A 21,670-nucleotide genomic window follows, 5' to 3' on the forward strand; every position below is an offset into this window, starting at 1 on the left:
GTGGCTGAGCAATTGTCGTTTATTTTATTTCATAAAATACCGGCAGGAGATTGCACAAAATGCACGAAGCTAACCAGAATGACTTCTGTTTAAAACTACAACTCCCGGTTTAATAAAACACCTTCCTGTTTCACTGAAATGCCTTCCGTTTCAACTGAAATGCCTTCCGTTTCAACTGAAATGCCTTCCGTTTCAACTGAAATCCACAAATATTTGACATGTGTGTATGAGAGGTTTGACATATGTGTATGAGAGTTTGACATATGTCTATGAGAGGTTTGACATATGTGTATGAGAGGTTTGACATATGTGTATGAGAGGTTTGACATATGTGTATGAGAGGTTTGACATATGAGTATGAGAGGTTTGACATGTGTATGAGTGGTTTGACATATGTATATGAGAGGTTTGACATATGTGTATGAGAGGTTTGACATATGTGTATGAGAGGTTTGACATATGTATATGAGAGGTTTGACATATGTGTATGAGAGGTTTGACATGTGTATGAGAGGTTTGACATATGTGTATGAGAGGTTTGACATATGTGTATGAGAGGTTTGACATATGTATATGAGAGGTTTGACATATTTGTATGAGAGGTTTGACATATGTGTATGAGAGGTTTGACATATGTATATGAGAGGTTTGACATATGTATATGAGAGGTTTGACATATTTGTATGAGAGGTTTGACATATGTGTATGAGAGGTTTGACATATGTGTATGAGAGGTTTGACATATGTGTCTGAGAGGTTTGACATATGTGTATGAGAGGTTTGACATATGTGTATGAGAGGTTTGACATATGTGTATGAGAGGTTTGACATATGTGTATGAGAGGTTTGACATATGTGTATGAGAGGTTTGACATGTGTATGAGAGGTTTGACATATGTGTATGAGAGGTTTGACATATGTATATGAGAGGTTTGACATATTTGTATGAGAGGTTTGACATATGTGTATGAGAGGTTTGACATATGTATATGAGAGGTTTGACATATGTATATGAGAGGTTTGACATATTTGTATGAGAGGTTTGACATATGTGTATGAGAGGTTTGACATATGTGTATGAGAGGTTTGACATATGTGTATGAGAGGTTTGACATATGTGTCTGAGAGGTTTGACATATGTGTATGAGAGGTTTGACATATGTGTATGAGAGGTTTGACATATGTATATGAGAGGTTTGACATATGTGTATGAGAGGTTTGACATATGTGTATGAGAGGTTTGACATGTGTATGAGAGGTTTGACATATGTGTATGAGAGGTTTGACATATGTATATGAGAGGTTTGACATATTTGTATGAGAGGTTTGACATATGTGTATGAGAGGTTTGACATATGTATATGAGAGGTTTGACATATGTATATGAGAGGTTTGACATATTTGTATGAGAGGTTTGACATATGTGTATGAGAGGTTTGACATATGTGTATGAGAGGTTTGACATATGTGTATGAGAGGTTTGACATATGTATATGAGAGGTTTGACATATTTGTATGAGAGGTTTGACATATGTGTATGAGAGGTTTGACATATGTATATGAGAGGTTTGACATATGTATATGAGAGGTTTGACATATTTGTATGAGAGGTTTGACATATGTGTATGAGAGGTTTGACATATGTGTATGAGAGGTTTGACATATGTGTATGAGAGGTTTGACATATGTGTCTGAGAGGTTTGACATATGTGTATGAGAGGTTTGACATATGTGTATGAGAGGTTTGACATATGTGTATGAGAGGTTTGACATATGTATATGAGAGGTTTGACATATGTGTATGAGAGGTTTGACATGTGTATGAGAGGTTTGACATATGTGTATGAGAGGTTTGACATATGTGTATGAGAGGTTTGACATATGTATATGAGAGGTTTGACATATTTGTATGAGAGGTTTGACATATGTGTATGAGAGGTTTGACATATGTATATGAGAGGTTTGACATATGTATATGAGAGGTTTGACATATTTGTATGAGAGGTTTGACATATGTGTATGAGAGGTTTGACATATGAGTATGAGAGGTTTGACATATGTGTATGAGAGGTTTGACATATGTATATGAGAGGTTTGACATATGTGTATGAGAGGTTTGACATATGAGTATGAGAGGTTTGACATATGTGTATGAGAGGTTTGACATATGTGTATGAGAGGTTTGACATGTGTATGAGAGGTTTGACATATGTATATGAGAGGTTTGACATGTGTATGAGAGGTTTGACATATGTGTATGAGAGGTTTTTACTAGTATATATGAAAGGTAAAGCTTTTCACTAGTATATATGAAAGCTTTTGAGTAGGTTATATAAGAGGTAAATGTTTTCACTAGTTTATGTGAGAGCTTTTCACTAGTGTTTGTGCAAGGTTTTGAGTATAGTATGTGGATGAGTTTAATTTCACATGTGTATATGGAAGTTAATTCTGATTTATGTCCCTGGTGGCACCTCATAAAGACGGCCTACACAAAATACATACAGGTACATTACAACATATTAAGATATATACACAAATATTGAAAAGAAACGGCATACAATTAAAAACAAAATTAAATAAACATAAAACACAAAATAAATTAAATACATAAACACATTTTAATTATATCTATAAAAGGGGGGAGTGTCACTAATCTTCAGTGTCCGATTGTTGGTTGATATTTTGTGGATTATAGGAAAGAAGGGGGTCCCAAGTTTTATAGAATGTTTTCAAGGATCCTCTAACTGTATGCTTAATTTTCTCTAGGTGTAGGAAGGACATAAGCTCTCCAAACCAGGAACAAGAACCAGGTGGTTTAGGGCTCTTCCAGTGAAGAAGTATTTGGCGTTTGGCTATCAGTGCAGCAAATGCAATAACATTCGCTTGGTAACTGTTATATTTCCCTATAACAGGGGACACACCAAAAATTGCAATTAAAGGGGATGGGGAGATAGGAATATTCAGGACATCAGAAAGAGTGGTGAAGAAAGATGACCAGAAAGCATGTAGTTTGGAACAGGTGAAGAAAGTATGTGTATGGTCTGCTGGAGAGTGAGAGCACCTGATGCAGAGGTCATCCGCATCAGGGAACAGTTTTTTCAGCCTGGCCCTAGTATAATGAAGTCTGAAAACCACTTTGAACTGAATAAGACTCAATCGTACACATATGCAGGTGGTGTTAATCCTGGCCAAAACATCCATCCACCAGAATTCCTCTAACGAAAGACCAAGTTCCTTTTCCCAAGTATCCTTAAGTCCCAGAAGGGGAGTCAACTGGGATGAGAGGAGGAGATTGTGTATTGATGAAATGCGAGTGTTGAAAACTGAGGAGCTCATTATGTCTTCTATCAAAGTTTTTTCCGGCAATGTTGGAAAGGAAGTGAACTGAGCTTTAGCAAAGTTTCTTAATTGAAAATATCTGAAAAGACCATGATTTGAAACACCAAATTTCTTTGACCAGGTCAGCAAAGCTTACAAAAGAGTTACCTGAATAAAGGTCATTGAAAGAGACCAAGCCCACACTTCTCCATAGCATAAAGGTCTGATCTATGCTGGAAGGTAAAAATAAGTGATTGTTGCAGATTGGAAGGAGAACAGATGGAGATTTGAGACCAAAGTGATGCCTAAACTGCTTCCAGAATTTTAGGGAGGAAAGAACCACAGGATTATTAGTATGTTGAGAAGGGCGTGTAGAGAAAGGAGCAAAAAGTAAGGCAGGGAGGGAGGATGTAATGCAAGAGTTAGCTTCAATTACACACCAGTTGATGTCTGGGTCATGATACCATTTTTTAAGCATTTGAATGTTTGCTGCCCAGTAGTATAACAACATATTTGGTAGAGCAAAACCCCCCACCAGCTTGGGTCTTTCCAGCATTCTTTTCTGAATCCTAGGAATCTTGGCAGTCCAAATGAAAGAGGATATAATGGTATCCAATGATTTAAAAAAAGATTTAGGTATAAAAATAGGGAGTGTCTGAAACAGGAATAAGATACGGGGTAATTCGTTCATTTTAATTGTCTCAATTCGGCCAACAAGTGAGAGGGGTAGAGCATGCCATCTCTGAAGGTCTGCTTTTATATTCTCAACAAGGTTCATAAAATTGTTTTTATGAAGAGAGCTGAGTGAATGGGAGACATTAACGCCTAAATATTTAAAGCCATTGGGGGAAAACTGAAAGGGTAGTGTACCTGGAGGGATTAATTTAGCAGACTGATTGATAGGAAAACAAAGACTCTCAGCAATATTTAATTTATATCCTGAAAAAGTTCCAAATACCTTAAGTAAATCTACAATTTTATCAACAGAGTTTAGAGGGTCAAGCACATATAACAATAAATCGTCAGCATATAGTGAGACTCTATGTTCAAGGCCTCCTCTAATTATACCAGAGAATTGTGGGGAAGTTTTCAAGGCTATAGAAAGGGGTTCTATGGCTAATGCGAATAATAATGGGGACAAGGGGCACCCCTGACGAGTTCCACGTGCCAAAGGGAAGGGAGGAGATGTATCAGAGTTAGTTTTAACACTAGCCATGGGAGCAGAGTACAAAAGACGAATCCAAGAAATCAATTTAGTTCCAAACCCAAACTTATGCAATACAGAAAATAAGTACTTAAATTCTACACGGTCAAACGCCCGTTCTGCGTCTAGGGAGATGACCATCTCTGGAGTTGGAGAGGCAGAAGGAGATAAAACCACATTCAAGAGTCGACGTACACTGGATGATAGTTGGTGGCCAAGGATAAAACCTGTTTGGTCTTCTGATATGATTTGGGGGAGACAGGTCTCAAGTCTATGTGCAAGCACCTTTGCTAGAATTTTAACATCATTGTTAAGTAGACTGATGGGTCTATAACTGCCACATAAATTTGGGTCCTTGTCTTTCTTTAATATAAGGGAAATCAAAGCCTGATTGAGAGTTGGAGGTAAAACACCCTGCTCCAATGAATCATTATAAACATCCAGTAGTAAGGGGGTTAGCTGAGTAAAAAACTTCTTAAAGAACTCTACTGGATAGCCGTCTGGGCCAGGGGCTTTGTGACTCCGCATTTGGGAAATACAGAAGGTGATTTCTTCTAGCTTAAGGGGTTCATCTAAACTTCCTGACATGTCTTCACTTAAAGTTGGAAATTCTAAGTTGTCTAAAAAGGAGTCCATGGACAAACTATCAGAAGGAGGTTCTGATTGATATAAAGTAGAAGAAAAGGAGGAAAATGCTGAATTTATGGAGGCGGGGTCTGTAGTCAGGTTATGGGAAGCATCATAAATTTGTGAAATAAAACGTGAAGCAGATTGGTGTCTCAACTGTGAGGCTAAAAGGCGGCCAGCCCTATCCCCATGCTCATAATACGTTGCTCTTGTACGCTGCAATAAGTATTCTGCTTTCCCAGTGGATAATAAGTCAAACTCTGTCTGTAATTGTAAGCGTTTGGCAGCTAAATCAGGATGAATTGCCACCGCCTGTTGCCTATCTATTTTAAGAATGGCATCTGTTAATTCTTGTTGCTTCAATCTTCTACTTTTAGCCAAGTGTGTACTAAAAGATATAATACAACCTCTAATAAATGCTTTTAATGTTTCCCATAAGAGAGATGGAGATACTTGTTCAGATCTATTTATTTCTAAGAAAACCTTAATGTTTGTGGAAACATAATCACAAAAATCTGAATTAGCAAGCAGGCTAGAGTTAAGCCGCCATCCACCTTGATGCCTGTGGGAATTTGATGGTAAAGAGACGTCTAATATGTGGGGGGCGTGGTCAGAAATGACAATAGCAGAGTATTGTGTGGAGCGAACAAAGGGTAGAAAAGTCTTATCAATAAAAAAGTAATCAATACGTGACTAGACCTTATGGACAGCAGAATAGTAGGAGAAATCCTTAGCACTAGGATGTAAAAAACGCCAGGGGTCAACACAGCCAATTTGTTCCATGAAGGTTGTTAACGTCTTGGACATAGCTGATGGCATCACCGTTTTAGATTGAGAACGGTCAATAGCAGGGTTAGTGACAAAATTAAGGTCTCCACCTAGAATTAATTTGTGAGTATCCAAATTTGGTAAATGAGAGAAAACATTGGACATGAAATTTGGGCTATCCCAATTTGGTGCCGCACTCAGAATTCCAAAGAGCAAGCCAGAAACTATAATATAGCGGCCACAAGGATCAGAGTATGTCTGATCAGGAGAAAAACGGATTCTTTTATGAATTAAAATAGCCACGCCTCTGGATTTACTATTAAAATTGGAGTGGAAGATCTGACCAACCCATGGTTTGCGTAATCTCACATGATCTTCGTAAGTGAGTCTCCTGTAAAAACGCTATGTCCGTTGAGAGGCTCTTTAAGTGTGAGAGGACTTTACACCGTTTAATTGGCCCACCTAAACCACGTACATTCCAGGTTACAATTTTAACAGGGTGCCTATTCGATCCACCTTGCATTGTAGAGGGAGTTGTCATCTATATCAGGACTTTGAAATCATGAGTTTCTAAGTGAATCATATGGGAGCTATACCTGGGACACTCTAAAACTAAATGAAGGGCTGTGACACAAATGAAGAGGAAAATGAAAAAAATAAAACAGAAAAACAAATAGAATTGGACAACTAGACAAAAAAGAGACAATTGGCCTAAGGAAAAACCCACCCTCACCCTACCCCCCACCCCCCACCCCCCACCCACAAACCCCCAAAATTCCAACAGTAAGCATAACAGTCAAAAAAATAAATCTGATGCTCGTCCGCCTGAGCGGCGAGTAGCCAGAAATAGTAAACATACAACCGATTTATCATGTAGTATTAAACCTGCCCCTGAATTAAATTGGTATTATACCTTGAACAACCAGTAAAATAATGGATATAGAAATAAACATAGTTGCAGGGAAAGAAAGCAGACATTGAAAAACGATCTGCATGAGACCACTAGATGGCGACGTCGCTCCTCAAAAAGTACACAGTAAGGCAAGCATGAATTGCTTACACTCAAATGACTGGGAAGATAAAGGGTGGAGGAATCCTACCTGTCAATCACAGCTTGTGCACACGCTGCTGAGCGTGAGTCTGCCCCAGCTTGTGTGCGCTCACACTGGTGTGAACTCACGTGCGCAACCTCGTCCACAGAGGGGGAGGGGTTTGGGGGGCAATTCGGAGCTTGTTAGAGGTTGGGGGAGGGACCTGAAAGTTGTATCAGTTCGAATTTTCCGACTTTAGACTCGCAATTTTGAAAACCTGCCGACTGCAGCTTTAAGCCTGATTTATGGTCGGAAACCAGGTCGTCTGCGTGTGTGTCGCAGTTAACGCAGACATGCCCCCGCCCCCTACGCAGACACTACGCAGACACTCTGGTGCACCTCCTCAAAACTGTAACTCACCGCAGACAGTGCCGCAGACATCGCCGCAGGGAGGAGAGAAAGGAGGCCTCTGATTGGTCAACTCTACATCCGCTCTACACTATGCGTATTTCCGGTTTGCTAACCGGCTGACGCTAACCGTGCTAACCGTGACGATTCTTTCGCCTCTCTGCCAGCTCCAGTAGTAGCAATATTTCTTCTATTTCTAGATCGATCAGCTGCATCTCAATCAAAGTGCGCATTCGTCCAGTCGCCATTGTTGTTGAATGACCTCCGTAACCGTAACACCCACAATCCTAGCTTGTTCGTGATTGTCCCTCTTGCGTTGTGGCGTGGGATTAACATAGCGCAGACAGCGCTTCAAGGCATAAATCAAAAATAACTGCGTCGTGTCTGCGACAAGCTCACTGCGACACACTGCTGCGAAGTATACACAAGCCTTAGTCTAAGGCTAACACCAAAAATGGTGATACAGTAAATACAGTCATTGTCTAACACCAAGTGTAGCTACATAGCTGCACTAGCTATATTGTCAACAAATCCCCCACAAACCAAATCACTACGTTCTGCAGAAAAACAGCAACCATGAAGTCAGTTTGTTGGCCTGTAGTAGCAGGGGCCTTCACCATCTTGGAAAACCTATTCTCTTGTTGACCCTGTTTTGACCCCTTTCTTTAGCCAAAAGTTTTTTTAGTTGTGGTCTTTTCTAATGCAGTCTTCTTTTTCTTGCCTCCTGGAGCACTGCTTGATGTGGAACGTTTGAGTTGCTGTACTTTCTCTGCCATTAAGGTGTTGTCTACAAGCTGCTCTAACCCCCTGTCCACGCAGTGATCTGTAGACTCAGGTGATGTGTAACTGTATACTGGAGGTAGGGGGGAGGTAAAAGGAGGAAGAGCTGTAAAAGAAGCTGGCAGGCTGTCCAGTCATTGCATTTGGTCAGAATGCGATCAATAACTGGCCTAAAAATTTTTAGGAGCGGCCAGGCTGAAACCATCAGTGGCATTGGGGTGTCACAGAAACTGGTGTCTCATTATTACTTTGTCTGCAGAGCACACAACTGTGGGATTACATTCAGTTTTACACAGGCATAACTGCCATGTTGAAATCACCAGAACATAAAAAATGAGAATATGAGCAGTTTCAATGTGATGCCAGCAACACACATTATTTTGGAACTACTGCATATATCCAGGTGAATGTAGTTGATTCAGGTGCAGTATTTTTCCGAGTGGTGGAGTAGTATTATAAAAGAGGAGAAATTCCTCAAAAATATTGTCATGTACGCAATTTGATTAATTCTACACTTTGCATTTGGTAAATGTAGTTTTCAGATAAATATAATGCTTAACTGTCATTTGAAGTATTAACATAATAACATAACTTTAAGACTAGAGAATTATTATTTTGTTGGTGGTACACCATGTAGGTAAGAAAAGAAGGATGTGTTTATGTTTATATTATTAATCATTTTGTTGTGTAAAGTAATTATTTAATAGTGCTAGAGAAAAACATTTTTCAGATTGATGCAATTTAAAGATAGAAGTTTTTTTTGTCTTTTTCACAATCTGGAAATAATATTAATATTTGGATTAAATTAACCTAGAGCTACTATAAACTACAGCTCCACTGATAATCTAATTACATGTGTAAGAATGACTTCTGAGCACTCTGGATTATTATATTAATATTACCTGGTTGTTATTGTTAATACCAACTGTCTCCACTTCTCTTCCATTAGTACTCACTGACATTCTATACTACAAAATCAATACGTGTGATACAATAGAATCATAATTTTCTCAATAATGTGTATAAAGACACTTTCACACATGACACAATGTAAGAAAGGAGCATCAGTCCCAGCTTGAAAAGGCATACGTGAAAAGCCTTGAGAATAAAATAGATCTTACACGAACAATGGCATGTGCAACCAGATCTTGTGATCCCATTGAAGATAAGCCCAGCTGGAGCCGAGTAAAACCTGTCTATTGCAGAGTCATTCGGCGTGGGTCTAAATGCTGATTAAACAATCAAGGGCCAGATGTTAACAGGTGTTTGCAGTTTTTTTTTCTAGTGTGAAAAAGGCAAAATACTTCCCAGCCACACTTGGTTGGTAATCATGACCTTTACCAAATGTAGAATGCAATGTGTTTGGGTACTGTAGTAACTGCAGGACCATCGCTTGACTGTGCAGTTAAAAGCCTTGACCAGTCTTTGGTTATCAAGAAGGAAAATGCCTGACAAACCTCATGAAATTAAATGTATAAATTATTCAAATGAATACACACAGCACAATTATCTGACTTTTCGAACTGACATATTTTCATATTAATGGAAAAATTTACACGTTTAAAAACTAGGGCCAAGCCTATCCCAGCTGTCATTGGACGAGAGGAAGGATACACCCTCAAAGGGTCACACAGAGACAAAGAACCATGCACGCTCACACTCAAATTGGAGGCAGCTATTAACCTAACATGCATGTTTTTGAATGGAACAGAGAGAACCCACACATACAGGGGGAGAACATACAAACTCCACAGCTGGGATTTGAACAAGAAACCCTTTTGTTGTGAGGTGACGCTGCTAACCACTTCACCACTGTGCGTGCATCTTTATCTTCATTTTATAAGCTGCACTACAGCACTTTTATTCTAGACAAAGCCCAGCAGCTGCATCAGACTCTTACTGTGTGGTCAGCAGTCAGAAGGATACAACTGCACACTACACACACAAAACAAATGCCATCCAAATAACCTTCCAGAAACAGAAACATGACATCACTGCTCAGACGCACCCTAACTGCGTGTCTATGTGAGTCAGTTATGTTTTGTTACGTGTTTTTCACAAAAATAGAAATGTCATCAAAGTCCTTAAAGCATAAATCATGATATTTTAGGGGTACGTTAGGTAAAGGATAGGCAAACAGTAGGGTCAGGGTAAACTAAGTGTTTGTGACTTGTTGTAAAGGCACGCCTGTATGTCTGTGAGCCCAACCTTGTCACAGAGAGCAGCAGCAACTATGCCAACACCGTGCCACCTGACGGTCCTGCCTTCCAAGCATGCAGTGTGGTTAACGTGTTAGAAAGATCTGAGTGGCTCTGCTCATGATCTGCTCAAGATGAAGCTGCACAAGTATGTGAGGGAATGCGTGTGTTAAGGTGGTATGTGGCTGTGCAGGCGTCTAAGGATGCATTAGGGGGTAGCGTGTGGAATTTGGAGGTATGTGAGAGTATGTGCATGCAACAGACTGTTTGACAACATCACAGAACAATCATCTTGTGGTTTTCACAACCATGCTGAATATGACCTTGTCAACAGCTACAAGAACAGTTAGAAATAGCTGTGCATGCAGTAAAATATCAGGACATGCAGAAACCATTGAGTTCCCTTGCAATAGAGGAGGTTATTTAGAATATCTATTATATTTTTGTGCAGCCAGTAGTTACAGAAAGCGTCAATACTCATGTTAAAGTCTGATCACATGTAAATATCATTCAATGCCAGCTTAACACTTTAGAAAGTCAAACAATCACGGCTCATTTCTTTTCGCAACATCAAAAATAATAATTTAGCAGCTCTCACCACAGGCATTAACAGCCTCCCCAGTCTCAGTTACTCGTCCACTCCTGATCAACTGGTTACCCACTACAACAATGGCCTCCATTCCTGTTGAATTCACTTGCTCCTGTTGTCAACTAGAGCCCCTGCATTCCATCTAGCGCTCTTCAAAAAAAACCGGACTCTGTTCACAAACAATTGTATCATACCCACATCCTTCTCTACAAAGACACACTCTCCTCAGTTAAATCACAATATTATGCAGGTCTAATCAGGGCTGGTGATGGAAACACTTGAGCCCTGTACTCAGTGCTCAACAACACACAGCGCCCTCCGACCTCACTTCCTCCACATTTCTACTCCATAGATCACTGCAATTCCCTAATGTCATTCTTCTATGATAAAATACTCAGGATTCACCAGCAACTGACCCCGCAGACCCTCTGCATTCTATCCCCTCCAGTTTTCCATGCCCCCTTCTCTCAAGCGTCTCTAGCTTGAGAGAACTACCCTCTGCTGCTGACATCTCGGACCTCATCCAGAAATCTAAACCATCTACCTGTCAGCTTGACCCCCTGCCTTCTCCCTTAGTCACGGCCTGTCTCCCCTCCTTGTTACCCCTGATAACTGCCATGATTCACTCCTCTCTCACCTCTGGTTCTGTACCATCCACTCTTAAATCTGCCGCTGTTACACCTATACTCAAGAAACCTTGTTCAGACCCCAGTGACTTCAACAACCTACGACCAATCTCTAACCTACCATTTCTCCCAAGATTCTGGAAAAAGCAGTGGCTTCACAGGTACACGCACATCTTCATAACAATAACCTTTACGAACAGTTCTAGTCTGGATTCTGCCCATGTCACAGCACAGAAACAGCCCTCCTCAAAATCACTAATGACCTCCTGATGGCACCTGTCTCCGGACTATTATCCATCCTCATCCTCCTCGACCTGAGTGCGGCCTTTGACACCATCTCCCATACCACCCTTCTTGACAGATTAGCATCTATTGGCATTTCCAACACACCCCTGGACTGGTTTAAATCTTATCCCTCTGGCCGCACTCAGTTCATCCAGTTGAAAACCTTCAAATCCCTACCATCTCTCCTCTCCTCTGGTGTTCCCCAAGGCTCGGTACTCGACCCTATCCTGTTCATCATCTATCTCCTTCCCCTTGGTAAGATTTTCCCGCAAATTCAACATCCACTTCCATTGTTACGTGGACGCCACCCAGCTCTACCTTTCTACCAAACCCAGCTCCACTTTCCCACCCTCCTCCCTCTGTGACTGCTTACAAGAAATCAAAACCTGGTTCTCTTCTAATTTTCTGACACTCAACAGTGATAAAACAGAGGTTCTCTTCATTGGTTCTAAATCCTCTCTTAAGGCGTGTTTCCACTATGCAGTCCGGTACGGGTCGGGTCGGAACGGTTCGCTTATTTCAGTGTTTCCACTACCACGAAAGCATACCGATCCGTACCGTACCGTTACCATTTTCGTAACCCTTACTTAAAAAAATCCGGGTTTCTGTAATTTAGATTGTTTTGTCGTAAAGTGGGTGTTACTGACGTCCTGTGGTGCTATTACCACAGACAGCCCACAGACCTGCTGCCTATTTATTCATTCGGCTAAAATTCAAAATAAGTAACCCGGATTTTTTTAAGTAAGTGACGCACCTCCACGTTATCAGTGCTAGTGTAGAGTAATTAATAAATTATAAACAGCATAGTTTGTGCCTGTATAAGCTTGCCCATAGGAAACCGTTTCATGGCCGAATATCTCAAGAGAGCAGCCAGACGCCTCTCGAATATCTTCGGAACAGCTCCAAATGTTCAACAACAAGCAGGAGTGAGTAGAACATCATGTTATAATGTGAAATCAAGGGCCCAATGTAAAAAAAAACGGTCTTATTCTTTAAGAGTCTGGGTGTTGTCTCTTGACAGTACTCCCTCATTTCATACCCACATCAATAACATTACCCGGTCAGCCTATTACCATCTACGCAACATCAACCTTCTCCGTCCATCCCTTACTCCCAACTCCACTGCCATCCTGGTACACACTCTGGTTTTGGTCTCACCCACAAGTTTGGTCTCCCCCACGAGCCAATCCATAAGCTCCAATTGATCCAGAACTCTGCCTCTCCCGCATCATCATCAGGATTCCATCCATCAATCACATTACACCTGTTCTCCAACAGCTTCACTGGCTTCCGGTCAAATTCTGCCTGGTCTTTAAAATTCTGCTCCACACCTTCAAGACCATCCATAACCTTTTTCCCTCATACCTCTCTGACCTCCTCCATATCAGCACCCCTTCCCGGACACTTAGGTCAACCTCTTCTATCAGCCTCATTGGCCTTCTTGCCCGTTTGACCACCATGACGGCCAGAGCCTTTAGCCGCTCCCCCCCGTCTCTGGAACTCCCTCCCCCAGCATCAGGAACATTGACTCATTCTCCACTTTCAAATCCCATCTCAAAACCCACCTTTTTAAACAGGTCTACTCCCTCTGACTGTCTTTGCTCTTAGTGATTTTAATTATTTTGGCTGTTGTTTTTGTAATGTGACCTTGAGTGCCATGAAAGGCGCCTGTAAATAAAATGCATTATTATTATTATTAGATGAAATGTCATGTCCTAATGATTATAGATCCACAGGGAGACATCTGTCTTGCACAGCTTGTACTTTGTGTCCAATAACTAATTCAGCTTATAAGGTTTAACCAGAGCCGCGTTACACTGGCTGTCATTCAGCTGACTGATTCTCAAATCAATTCAGCCTGATTGGCGTGCGTGCCTGAAACATTTGGACATATTTGCGGACTAATGCGCATATTCCTTTTTTTTTTTTTTTTTGGGCCCCCCCCATTCCTGGGCCCGTTTGTCCTCCCCTATCGGCGGGCCTGTATATAGTATAAATAATATAAATATAGTATTTTTCATTCATTATTTAATCTAATTTATTTAATCAAACAAATGCTCACTTTGGTAATTTTGTGGGACTTGTTGGGATGTGTATTAATGCCATCAGACTTAATGACTTGTTCCTAACTTGTATGCCATAACTACTATGTTTTCTATATGTTAAACCACACTGTAGTTGTCCTATTAATCCAGAGGAGAGAAGTCAGTTTAAAAAATGCTGGTTCTGTAGCCGACCTCTGTTTCAGGTGAAATATACTTCTTACTTCTTTTTAGCAGGGAAATCTTACCATCTGACTTTTGGAGCTGAGAAAGCTGCAGAATGTATTTGCTCAATTTATATAATCCTCCTCTTCACCTTCAACTACAGCCCAACCCTCCACAACCCAGTCGCCTCCCACATCACCATTAACAGACACGGATGAGGCTGACGTAAACTCAGTTAAAGACACCTGATACTTCAGACAGACCAGCAGTCAAAGCAGAGCCACAAGGCTTGGTTCACCCCAGTCACAAAGACGTGTTGGTTAGAAATTGGGAGATGATGGATCATTATTGAAAATTTCTTGTTTTCTCTCATTTTTCTGCTAGGAAGAATCCACTGGCAGATTATCTTATGAACTTATTGAAACTGTCAACACAAGTTTCTTCTGTGTTTACCAGGAAAACGGAGGACTGCAGAGCTTTTGTCTTTAACAGCAATCACTTTCACTAAGTGCATTAAAGGGCAGCGATCATTTTGTAAAGCTAAGTAACATGCCCATGGGTGGGGGTGTTTTTAAGCGCAGGGTGCCATGTCAGGGGACAAATAGTATGGCAGTCTAACAGTTGATCTTTATCCGACACCACTATCAGAATTAAGGTGAGTTTTGTTCCATCATCACTGCTCTCATTTGGCTTACAAAATGCAAGAGATATCTATAAAATCTCAGTTTTGTTTTATATCCATTTATGATTAAATAGAGCCATGGTTGATTATTCTGTTTAGTTTATATAAAGTGAAAGTAACAGCAATTATAGAATTCACTCTTAAAGTTGTATAACTTGGGACACATATACTGCTATCTAATAGTTCTTTGTGTCTTTGGTTGTTGAATGTACTGACCTCACACTTGCATACAAACCAGCGCACATCCCAGAGAGCTGGGATCAGTGGCAGTGAAAAATATTAATCATAAGCAATGCAAAATCAGTTATCTGGTCCTGAGTACAGCTTTCATTCTAAATTAAATCTTAGGCCCACAAATTAGCACTTAAAAATTGATTTGCAATTATTTGCAATTTTCTATGGAGCTTATCTATAAAGAAATATCCTGATTCTTTGATCCAAGCTATGGCCCAAACCGTTACAAGCCTTAAACATGTACTAGTTGTTCAAGTGAATGCTGTATTTTGCAATTTTTACACCATAAAGCCAAGAAAGTGTTGCCACACCTTATTGCATTAGGTGTTTCACGTCATTTTGAGAATGTTTTGCATCAGTGTTCAAATGGGAACAAAATGGGGCACCTCAAACATCAGCCTGGTTGGAGAGAGGGTTTACATTTCAATTATAAAGTGTGACTGCTTGCCACTTGTGTTAACATTTCCCACCATCGACTGTCTTATCAGCGGTGTAGATTTCAGTCAGCTTGAATTATTGCTAAGCTGCAGCTAAGAGCTCTGCTGTGTCAAAAGGCTGCTCTGAAACAGTGTTCACATGAACCAGCCAACCAGCTTCTACATACAGGATATGTAAATATTGACTCAGGCACCCATCAAGTGGTCATGCATGGCCCTGTTAATTTTATGGAACAAACTTTGTGGTTCTGTGTGTATGTATATGCCAGGAAGTATGCTTTCAGTCAATATTTAGTGCTGTCATGCTGAGTGCCTCTGTGTTAGTAGCCTGGTAATAGTTTCTTCAAGATGTTGATCTGTTTATTTGCATTTTTTTGAATGTCAAACACCCACTGATTTACTCTCCAGACTTATTTTGGATAGTTGCAAGCTCTTTCTCTTCAATTCAGTTTATTTATAAAGTGCCAAATTACATGTATGTAATGTCATTTGAGAAATTAAACGGGGGAAAAAGAGAGTAAAGTGAGGAAAGGTGTGACAGATGAGGCCCCCCAGCAGTCTGGGCCTATAGCAGCTTAACTATGGGATGTTTCAGGATCACCTGAGCCATCCCTAACTATAAGCTTTATCAAAAAGGAAAGTTTTAAGCCTGGTCTTAAAAGTGGAAAGGGTGTCTGCTTCCCGGACATTTACTGGCAGCTTATTCCACAAGAGAGGGGCCTGATAACTGAAGGCTCTGCCTCCCATTCTACTTTTAGAAACTCTGGGAACCTTAAGTAAACCTGCAGTTTGGGAGCAAAGAGAAGCTAAAACTGGAGAAATATGATCTCTGCTGTTAGTTCTCATCAGAACTCTGGCTGCAGCATTTAGGATCGGCTGGAGGCTTTTCAGAGAATATGTGGGACAGCCCAATAATAAAGAATTACAGCAGTCCAATCTTGAAGTAACAAATGCATGGAGCAGCTTTTCTGCATCACTCTGAGACAGGATGTTCCTGATTTGAACAATATTACGAAGGTGAATGAAGGCAGTCCTAGAAACCTGTTTTATATGCGAGTCAAATTCAATTCTGCAAGGTTCCTCACTGTAGGACTAGAAGCCAAGGAAATACCATCTGGAGTAACTATGTAGATAGATAATTTCTCCCTGAAGCGCTCAGGTCCAAAGATAACAACTTCAGTTTGTCTGAGTTTGGAAGCAGAAAGTTCTGAGTCATCCAGGTCTTTATGTCTTTAACCCATTTAGGCCTGAGACGCCTGGAAAAGAATGCCTGTAAAACCTATGGGCGATTTCAGAAAGACCCCCTAAAACCTGAAGTTTTTCTGGAAATTCAGCAATTGTGTCAACACCCACTAAATGATTGATTTCTCAGCCTCTGTAGCAGATAGAAACAAAATTCAAAAAGTATTTGAGAGCTAACACCTGTGGCTTTCTTTGGAAATTGAGTTTATTTAGATACACCTTCACGAAAATAGAAAATGTAAAAAGTAAAGTGCAGGAACAGCACTATTTTCAATAAACAAAACAGAAATAAAATAAAAAGTCAAGTGCAGGAACAGCGCTATTTTCAATTAGAGAACAGTAATAAAATAAAATGTAATTTTATATTTTAATTATTTATTTATCTATTAATTTTATCGCCAGTAATCTCTTCGTACTGGCAGCACAAGGAGCCCCATGCCCATACACATTCCAATAAACGTTTTCATCTCCGGCACAGTTACGTGTGACCACCTTGCCATCTTTGCTCGAGCTGGAGTCTGAAGTACCTGGTCACTGTATCTATTCGTCTCGGAAACGAGATGCGCCCAAAGCTCCTCACTAAAAATATGATTAAAATGCCTGCAATGGTGTGGCATCTGCAGGTAAACCTACTTTCACCCCTGGTGTGCGGTTGAAATCTCTCCGTCGATTACGGTGGTAATTGTCAGTCTTCCACTCACATTCAAACCCTTCAAAATCATCTTCAAACATATGTGCTAGCCATAAATCTTCATCAATTGGGTCAGCACGTTCTTCAGCATCATCAAAGCCAAGAAACTCCTCACAATCGCTACCGTCTGAAATGTCTTCCCACTGAAAGTCCTCCGTTCGATGAAACTTAACTTTTTTTTTTTTTCCGATGTAACTTAACTTCAAAACAATGACACGAGGAACATGACGACACTCTCACGTGTCTATTATAATGCATTTAATTGGCGCAGAGGTCAATAATTGGTGCAAAACAACCTTATACATGAAAAAAGACGTGTACGCTTTCCCGGCCTTAAAGGTAGAATAACGCAACAGCGCCCCCGGCTTTAAAAGTAGAAATGCGGCAATGCTTTCCCGGCCTCAATGGGTTAAGACATGCTTGTAGTCTGACCAACCTATTGGGTTCATCTGGTTTTATAGATAAGTACAGCTGAGTATCATCAGCATAGCAATGGAAATTTATGCTATGCTGTCTAATAATGTTACCTAATGGAAGCATGCATAAAGTGAAAAGAATGGGTCCAAGCACAGAACCCTGAGGAACCCCATGACTTACTCTGGTGTGTGAGGAAGATTCTTCATTTACAAGAACAAACTGAAATCTTTCAGATAAATATGACTTAAACCAGCCTAATGCAGTTCCTTTAATCCCAATAACATGTTCAAGTCTCTGTAATAAGATACTGTGATCGACCGTATCAAATGCAGCACTGAGATCCAACAGGACAAGCACAGACACAAGTCCGCTATCAGAGGCTAAGAGGAGATCATTGGTAACTTTCAGCAGTGCTGTTTCTGTGCTATGATGCACTCTGAATCCTGACTGAAACTCTTCAAACAGATTATTGCTGTGGAAATGATCACAAAGTTGAGCTGCAACAATTTTTTCAAGAACCATAGAAAAAAAAGGGTAATTGGATATAGGTCTATAATTAACTAACACTTCTGAATCAAGAGTAGGTATTTTTTTTTTAAGTATTTTTTGGGCTTTTTATGCCTTTAATGTTAGGACAGTTGGAGAGAGACAGGAAGCAATCTCATGAAATCATCACTGCTGAGAGTTAAAGGGATAGTTCGGCTCTTTTCACATGAAGCTGTATGACATCCCATACTAGCAATATCATTTATGAACATTTTCTTACCCCCTGCTGCGTCCTGTGTGCCGAGTTCCAGCTGAGTTCGGGCGTTGACGAAAGTAGTCCGGCTAGTTGGCTGGAGCCACAAAAATAAAGCGTTTTGCTTCTCAAAACAATATGAGTTCAAAAGAGTAAGACATTTGCGTCTCAAAATCGTTCTCCAGGAAAAAGTCAGACCTCTCAATCGCTTGGTGCTATTTTCTCTCCCTTCGTATCACTACGTGCTGCCGCCTGCCGACAGCCGCACCTGTTACGGTGTTTGCTGCTCGAAAGCAGGGGACTGCTCGGTCTGCACTTCGGTCTGCACGGTCTACACAGCATATTGTTATAGGGAGAAATAAAGTGATTATCAGTAGTCCAAGAGGAGCAAAATTCCACAGTACACTAACAAAGTAACAGGAAGGGAAGCAATACGTCTTACCGCAAAGTGTCAGCTCGAGACAAGGTTAATTATCCTCTGTGATTTCAAACATTCAATCTGAAATCAAATATACAACTATAAAATGGCAAAAATATTGCATTAGTCAAACAAAACATCATATCTGATATTCGGTGGGAAATTCTTTGCATCCCAAGGCCTCTTAAAGTGCACGGTGGTGTGGTGGTTAGCACTGTCACCTCACAGCAAGAGGGTTCTAGGTTCAACTCCCAGCTGGGGCCTTTCTGTGTGGAGTTTGCATGTTCTCCCCGTGTATGCGTGGGTTCTCTCCAGGTACTGTCCAAAAACTTGCATCCATCCATTTTCTATACCCGCCTAATCCGTCAGTCGGGTCACGGGGGGGCTGGAGCCTATCCCAGCGGTCGTCGGGCGAGAGGCGGGGTGCACCCTGGACAGGCCAACAGTCCAGGGCCTGTCCAGGGCCACACAGAGACAAACGAGACAAACAATCACACACACGCTCACACTCACTCCTAAGGACAATTTTGCAAACTCCACAAAGAAAGGCCCCAGCCGGGAGTTCAAAAACATGCATGTTAGGTTAATTGGTCTAGGAGTGAGTGTGAGCGTGTGTGTGGGCCTCTTAAAGTATTGGACCAACAGACTTCAGTAGATGTTTGGTATCCTCCATAGTGAAGCTCTGCCCGCTTGCAGTGCAGCAACATCCATATCTTGCCTTTATTATCTCTTTGCCTTTGGCCTGGCTGAACATAAGAGGGTGGAATGCAGCTCAGTTGAATTTGGATCAGCTGACTTACTCTGCCATTCATGATATTCCACCTCTTCACCCTACAAAACTTTTGGCTGTGGCGGCCATATGTTTAGGAACATTGTCCTGCTGACTGTCATGTCATACAGTGAGTGTTGATGCATTAGGCTGAATGTGAGCATGCAGAACTCTTCTGCATACCACTGCCTCAGTGAGCAGTAAATTCATTTAAAAATGCCAGAGTGACTGTTCCACTGACAGCTACATATGCCAAAACCACAGGAGAAACTCCCATATGTTTGATATTCAAATTCAATTCAATTCAAAAATACTTTATTTATCCCAGAGGGAAATTAAATGTTGATGTAACTCAATTAAATCAAGGAGTTATTATAGATGCTGATGGCTGTGGGCAGGAAAGATTTCCTGTAGCGGTCCGTTTTGCAATTCAAATATAGCAATATATGAGTTAAGGGGCCTTGGATCATGATAGAGCTTCATTTTTGTATTCTCAAATCACAAAACTTCAGTCCAGAACTCAATTAGTTTAAAAAAAAATAATAATAATTGATGCATGCCTTTGTGGCTTACCAGAACACTGCATCCTGTGGGGAATCTTCTGAGACTTTTGTCATAATGTTTTATCTTGGTCATTGACAGGAGACCACTCCGGATGTTTGCTCTTTTCTAGCTTGTTTATGATCTTTTATTTGGCTAATTACTTAACTTCTGCTCATACTGCCAGGAAAGCCAGTTTCAATGACAGTGAAAGCTCTCAATGAACTCTGAACACCATATGTTAAAGCGGCAGTCGGCAACTTTTTTTTAGTCATATTAACTTGAACTGTCATGGTTATTCTGGAAGTAGAATATTAAATAGGCTGTTTAGGAAAAATAACGAAATCTGTAGCTCCCTCTGAAGCCTGCAATCATGCTTGCAAAAACCGAGCGCTCCCGGCTGTTTTTAACCAATCAAGTTAGGGTGGAGGAATCCTACCTGTCAATCACAGCTTGAGCACACGCTGCTAAGCGTGAGTCTGCCCCAGCTTGTGTGCGCTCACACTGGTGTGAACTCACGTGCACAACCTCGTCCACAGAGGGGGAGGGGTTTGGGGGGCGATTCGGAGCTTGTTAGAGGTTGGGGGAGGGACCTGAGAGTTGTATCAGTTCGAATTTTCCGACTTTAGACTCGCAATTTTGAAAACTTGCCGACTGCAGCTTTAAAAGAATTAAATTCTAACCACAGTTCTTAAAACTTAACACCTTCATAATAAAGCTGACACTTGGCGCTTGGATATCGATTGTGTGGCAAAAACAAGATGGACATAGTTGAAGTGAATAAGTCAGTGAGGTTACATGGCACTGAAATAATCAAATTAATGGCTAAATTACAATAAGACTGAGTTATTAAGTTCATGTATACACCTTAATTTGACTAAAAATTGGACTTGATCGGGTTACTCGCAGTCGGATTAAGACCCCGAGATAACTGGGTTGAAAGTCACACTAAACCTGCTTGTAGACGCTGAAGCACGTGGTGAATTAGACTTTGTGTTCTGCACATGCTCGAGATTTTCTTCCCGGGGTCGTGACCCGGAAGTCAAGGGAGACGATATTACTGTTGTTGTCGCCGTCAGAAAGAAACAAACAACGCGATGGAGAATGCTCCGTTGTGCATCGCGTTTGTGCAACAAGCAGCTCATCACAGACCAAATGTAGAGGGACGTAGCTTCATCTTGCTCTTCATTCGCCATCTTTCTCCAATGCCTGAGTTTGTTGTTGTTGTTGGTGGTGAAGACGTCAACAGGAAGTGGCTCTATTAGCAACAGTTGAAATGGGTACAGCGCCACCTATCGTACCGGGGTATGACACGCTTTGGGCCAATGATTCCATTTACTCACCGCCACATATACTTGGATAATTGCCCTTGCTCAAATAAGGAGCATAACCCAACTATAGCTATATCGTTTTTTCAGAATATTTTTCAGAATATTTTTCCCAATAAACAGAAACATTTT

At 40.8% G+C, this 21,670-nt stretch overlaps 1 protein-coding gene across 4 annotated transcripts in view; it reads left to right on the plus strand.

Moving 5' to 3' along the window:
- Positions 1-21,670, plus strand: part of LOC142400234 (calcium-activated potassium channel subunit beta-2-like) — a 41,403-nt gene that overhangs the window by 9,586 nt on the left and 10,147 nt on the right. Inside the window, exon 1 of one of the 4 annotated variants that reach the window (XM_075484985.1) lies at positions 14,205-14,696. The exons of the other annotated variants lie outside the window; for them this stretch is intronic. The gene's annotated coding sequence lies outside the window, so the exon portion shown is untranslated. Of the gene's footprint in view, positions 1-14,204; positions 14,697-21,670 lie in introns of those variants that run through there. 4 annotated transcript variants of the gene reach the window in all.

Source organism: Odontesthes bonariensis, chromosome 15 (assembly GCF_027942865.1).
Source record: "Odontesthes bonariensis isolate fOdoBon6 chromosome 15, fOdoBon6.hap1, whole genome shotgun sequence".
Taxonomy (NCBI): Eukaryota; Metazoa; Chordata; class Actinopteri; order Atheriniformes; family Atherinopsidae; genus Odontesthes; species Odontesthes bonariensis.